This window comes from Elephantulus edwardii, unplaced genomic scaffold (assembly GCF_000299155.1).
Source record: "Elephantulus edwardii isolate Elephantulus edwardi_28Jun2011 unplaced genomic scaffold, EleEdw1.0 scaffold00023, whole genome shotgun sequence".
Lineage (NCBI taxonomy): Eukaryota > Metazoa > Chordata > Mammalia > Macroscelidea > Macroscelididae > Elephantulus > Elephantulus edwardii.
The window spans coordinates 13,370,019-13,375,607 of NW_006399773.1; the positions used below are offsets into that span (position 1 = coordinate 13,370,019).

Here is a 5,589-nt window from a genome sequence, read left to right on the forward strand (position 1 = left end):
AAAAGAAAGATGTTCTCTAGGCATGGCTTTAATTTTAAGCTAGAAGCGTTCTGAGAGACATATTCTCAGGGGTTGCTTGAGTCTCTGCTAATATCTGTATACCTCATGATAGACTTGCAAAATACATTTTAAAAAGAATTAGCAGGCTTGAAGGAAGAAATAGACACCACCACAATAGTCGTAGAAAACTTCAGCATATCACTCTCACCAAAAGACAGGTCAACAACAACAACAACAACAACAAAAAGCCAAAACAAAAGCAAACTACCTTAAAAAAGATGCAGAAGAATAAAACAATACAATCAGCCAACTTGAACGCATAGACCTATTCAGGGTATTCCACCCAACAAAACCACTGTTTACTTTCTTCTCAAGAGCACACAGTATATTCTCCAGATTTGATCACATATTACAAAGAATATCTCAAAAATTTTAAAAAATGTTGAGATAATATGAAGAATCATCTCTGATCACAATGTCATCAAGACAGAAATTAGACACATAGTGTCAATGAAACCACAAGCAAGGTCAAATACTATTATAAAACAAAACAAGATTTCTCCTGAAAACAAAACAAAATAGACCAATCAAGGACCCAGTGAATACTCCAGCAGAAATCGAGAAAGAAGACATGTTTTCTGCTGAGAAGTGAAAGCTTAATCCAATTGTTTCTCCTATGTTTCTCATTGTTTTCCTTGTATTTTTTTAGTATTTTATCTTTTTCTTTGACTTTGAAGAGTTTGACTATGATATGTCTTGACGTTTTTTTTTTTTTTCTCTTGCAGTCTAGCCTGGCTGGCCTAGAATGTATATTTCTTCATTTTTTTTTTTTATGATACCTGGAAAATTTTCTTCTAGCATCCCTTCCACAGTTTTCTCTCTATAGTATCCACTTCCAAAGTACTGAAGAGAAATGGTGTCTCTCTGAAGACTAAGGTGTGTCTGATACAGGCCATCTTTGCAATCACTTGTTATGCAACAGAGAGTTGGAGGACAATGAGTAGGGAGGATAGAAGGAGAATTGATGCCTTTGAGCTGTGGTGCTGGAGAAGAGTATTGAATGTTCTATGGACTTCTAAGAAAATAAACAGATTCAGCCTGGAGAGGGTTAAACCAGGCTACTCCTTGGAGGCAAGGATTCTGAGGCTTCGTCTGACATACTTTGGACATGTAAGGAAGGACCGGTCCTTGGAGAGGGACATCATACTTAGGAGGGTGGAGGGACAGCACAGGAGAGGAAGGCCCTCTATGAGGTGCATTGATTCAGTGACTGGGGCAGTCGGGATGGGTGTAATGGAGACAGTAAGATTGGCACAGGACAGAGCAAAGTTTAGGTCTGTTGTACATAGATAGGGTCACTATGAGTCGCAAGCGACTTGATGGCACATAACAACAACAACAAGTATCCACCATCACCCACCCTTGCTGGAATTTCAATTGATGTCATCCCACTTGGTTCTATCGTTTTCTTTATTTTCACTTTTTTTTTCTTCTTGGATGTTCTCATTGAAGTTCTTGTCTTCTAACTTGCTAATTCTCTGTTCTGTCTGTTTTAATTAGCTTTTTGGTACCTCCATTATGTTGAGAATTTCTGTCTTTTCAGTTTTGATATCCTGAATTGTATTTCCATACTTTTCTGTTGTTTCTAATACTGTGTTGATTATTCAACAAAAATAGCTATGTAACTTATTCAGTACCAGTTGAGCAGCAATTATCCAAGTATCCAAAAAGTGATATTATATTTTTCAATAATTTCTCCTTCCTATTTTATTGCCATGTTTTGGCAATGGAAATAAATATGTATCTTTTCCAGATTTCTTGGTACAGCCTTGTGAGTACAACTTGGGTTGCATTTGTGCATTGAAACATGTAAATCAGTATTATATAATTTCCTAGATCTTTATTTTCTTGTGAATGCTTTCAGTACAGTTTTAATTTCTTCCTTTATTATTGTTAGTTCTTGAACATATGTCACTTCTTGAAATGGTTTCATGTCAGAGTTCTGTAAAAAGAGACAAGACTCAATTTTTCATTTAAATAATGCCTTTTCTTTCTTCATAATGACTACTGTTTTCCAACATAGAAAACAAACCCATGATGACAGTAGTGTCACCTGTCTTGTTTGCACTGGTAATAGATAGTACATCTGCACTGAGATAGTACATCATCAAGAAATATTCTTGCGATAAAGATATCTGTTCTAAAGAGGGGGGAAGGACATATAATATATTAAAATGTACCACTCAGTGCCGAAGAATCCCACACATATTCATGGATACATAATTATCAATTCTTAGGCTCTATTTCTTAAATTAATATAATGACAGTGTATATTGGATGAAATTCATTTAAGAATAACCTTACATACTCTTTTTTATGAGCCTGAAAAATAGAACAGATTCTAATGGCATATCTGAGGTAGATGATAAATTATCATTTCCCTTTTTGATCTATTAACAAGCAAAACCACCAATTTATCCAAAATGTAATAATGATGACAGAAAAGATTGAGAATTGGTTTATAGACATCAGTTTATTACTCATGAAATCAGTGAATGTTTACAATCTTTTCATTGATGTGTAGTAAAGAGGGAATAGATTTAACCATGTAATTTAATAATTAATACATTAGCCATCTCAAAGTATTGCTTGATGGAGGATTTGACATTAAGAAAGATTTTGCTGTAATGTTTGTGAAATAAGGAGCATCTGTTATAATTATTTAAGGCTTGCTTTTAAAATGGGAGTCTTTAGTAATTGCCCAGAACATTTTCACTCTCAACACATTTTTAATTTACAATAAACACCCTCAAAATTCACCATTATCACTTAGTACTGTGAAAGAATCAGAAGACAGATAAGGAATTTTCTTTTCTGTTAATGATTCAGTATAACTGAGAGAGGGGGAAAGGGTACATTCATGAATTTATTGTTATAGCTAATTGTCATCAAGTCAACTCCTACTTATGACAATGTCATTTTAACAAGACCAAACCTTTCACAACCCTGAACTATCTTTATAATAGTTGGTGTGTTGAGTCTATTGAATTTATCTCTCAATATGACTATCCTAGCCATCAAATATGACTTGACCAGGTGGATGGGTGAGAATATATGAGTAGAGCATGATCACCTAACCACAAGGGGATTGGCCCGTGTCACCAATCTACAAAGGAACTGGCTAGTCTTGCCAATAGTTTGAGTGACTCCAGTAGCAGATCAGACCTTTCCCAGAAGCAAAGAACAGGAGAAGCAGCAGCAGCAGCAAGAGAATGTAGGATGCCCGTCAGGACTAGACATTCTTGCTCCAGGTACACCTATGGCAGCAGCGGCTATAGCCAAAGCAGAGGACCAGAGAAATTTACATGCAATGAAGCTTGGCTGCTACCACCCAGCTCCACAGAGAGAATCAGAACTAAACCAAGAGCCTTTGCCCAAGTTTGTTGGATAGTTTGAGGGTGAAGGGGTGGTGTGGTGGAGAGACAATATTGACAAGACTGAGAAATTTGTAACTTTGGTCAAAACTGTGAGGCTCAAGGCTGATGTGCCTGCATGCCATGACTGTATTCTGACTCTAATCTGGCTTTTAACATTTTTGCTTCCTCAACATGCTTATGTGTTGTCTGTGAGCTGTCACATCATATTTTGGATGTGGATAAGTAGTAAGATTGTTACTAAAATGAGCAGAAGATGTATGAGAGTGTGGGGCAATGTGTCTAACCTCATGTAAATTGTTTTGTGTTATTGATGCTGTTGATGAAGACTGTTCCCCTTTGTGAATTTGGTAAAGGTCAGATATATGTAAAAGAAGAGCAAGAGCCACATGGAGTTGACTGTTATCTGTCTTCAAACCTATTGGGATCATCTTCCAGGCTAATGTCAAGCAATATTATCCTGTGATTCATAAGGGTTTCCTTGGTTATTTTCAATGGCAGACCACCAGACGTTTCTTCCTAGTTTGTCTTAGTCTGGAAGCTCCACTGAAACCTTTGTGCTATGGTTGCTGATGTATAAAGTATCAGTGGCATAGCTTCTAACGTACCACTAGCATAGTACAACTGACTGACAGATGAGTGATGAGGTAAACGTGTTTATTTAAACATGTAGCTTAAAAGATGACTTAAAATTTACAAAAAACAAAACAAAAAAAAACCACAACACAAACCCAAACCAAAACAAACCAAACGCATGTTATTTTGTGAATGCAGAGTCTAAAGCACAGCAAAGTGACTCAAAAGTCAAGGAGCATGAAATTCAGGTGTGAAAGCTCAGATATGAAATGTGTTGTTTATCAACTAGGGAAGAGGTTTGGGAAACAGCAAGGGTCACTTGGGACATTAACTGGTAGAATTATGAACATTTGTTCATAGTAGAAGAACATAAATTGGCTCTTGAAAAAATCATCAAAAAATAAATGGTAACAGGCAAGTCAAAAAAATACCTTCTAAACTTGTGGTCCTAGTTCTAGCAGTCTGTATGACTTGAAAAAAAATGTTATTTTGTGAATAGAGTAGCAAGAATACAAAGGTGGATGAAAAAGTGAGAATGAGTTTAAACTATTGAAGTGTGGGCAGTATGTGATGTACAATGCAAGGTTCATAGAGAAGCTTAAATTGTTATTGAAAGGAACAATCGCAGATGAAACAAAGACCTGTTTAAAAGGAATATATGATTAAGGCATCATTTGTATGACAGTCCAGAATAAGAGGTGCATAGCAAAGTGGACTGGGGAGGATTGGGAGGCAGAGAGAAGAGATGATGCAACAACGAATGAATTTGGTTTTCTTAAAGTGAACAATCGTAAGAGATAATTTTAATTCATGAATATGCCTAAGCAAAAATACACTTGATTTTGAGAAATTGGAAATAAGAATGAATTGGGAAGATATTTTAAAATTATTTAAATATAACTTTATGCATTTACCCTCTCTGATTAAAAGATGACAAATTTGAGCTTCTATAAAATAGTGTACTTAAGCCAGAGTGTTTTCACTTCTATACTTTCACTCCTGATGCGGCTTAGAATTTCTGGTCTCAAGTGTCCCGTCACCACTGCCTATCTCAGCAAGATATTTTTTTCAAATACAAGAAATAATTAGTCTATAGAACTTAATATCTTTGGTTTTCACTAAGTCAAATAGATATTCATAAGTGCACATTTATTACCCCTTCAAAATTCCAATGATAATAGTTTAAGTTTTAGCACAGACTTACGTATCAATTTCTTAGTTATTTGAATTGTTACTTATGCAAACTTGCAGGCATGTGTTCTGCATTTTTATTCTGATGACTCTGCTTTTGAAAATAATTTACACCTCAGGCGTTCTTGCCTATTCACTTGACTTCATTCATAAAATCAATTCCTAATTTCCAAGTTCCACATATCATTTGACTGTTTAATCAAGGAGGAAAAGCAACAAAAGACAATCATTTCTTAAACTATTTGATGTATTTTTGTTTGCTTTGGTAACGAGTTGACTTGTTCCTTACACATCAGAAAAGCTTTATTTTGAAATCCTAGTTAAAATGTATTTCCTGATTGCCGACTTGTGAGAAAAGTAGGAGATGTGTGTATATATGCAATATATA

General features: G+C 35.4%; 1 protein-coding gene across 4 annotated transcripts in view; it reads left to right on the top strand.

The window, feature by feature from the left end:
• The window catches only part of PCDH9 (protocadherin 9), a 1,403,702-nt gene that overhangs the window by 1,396,826 nt on the left and 1,287 nt on the right, over positions 1 to 5,589 (top strand). The gene's annotated exons all lie outside the window — the stretch shown is intronic.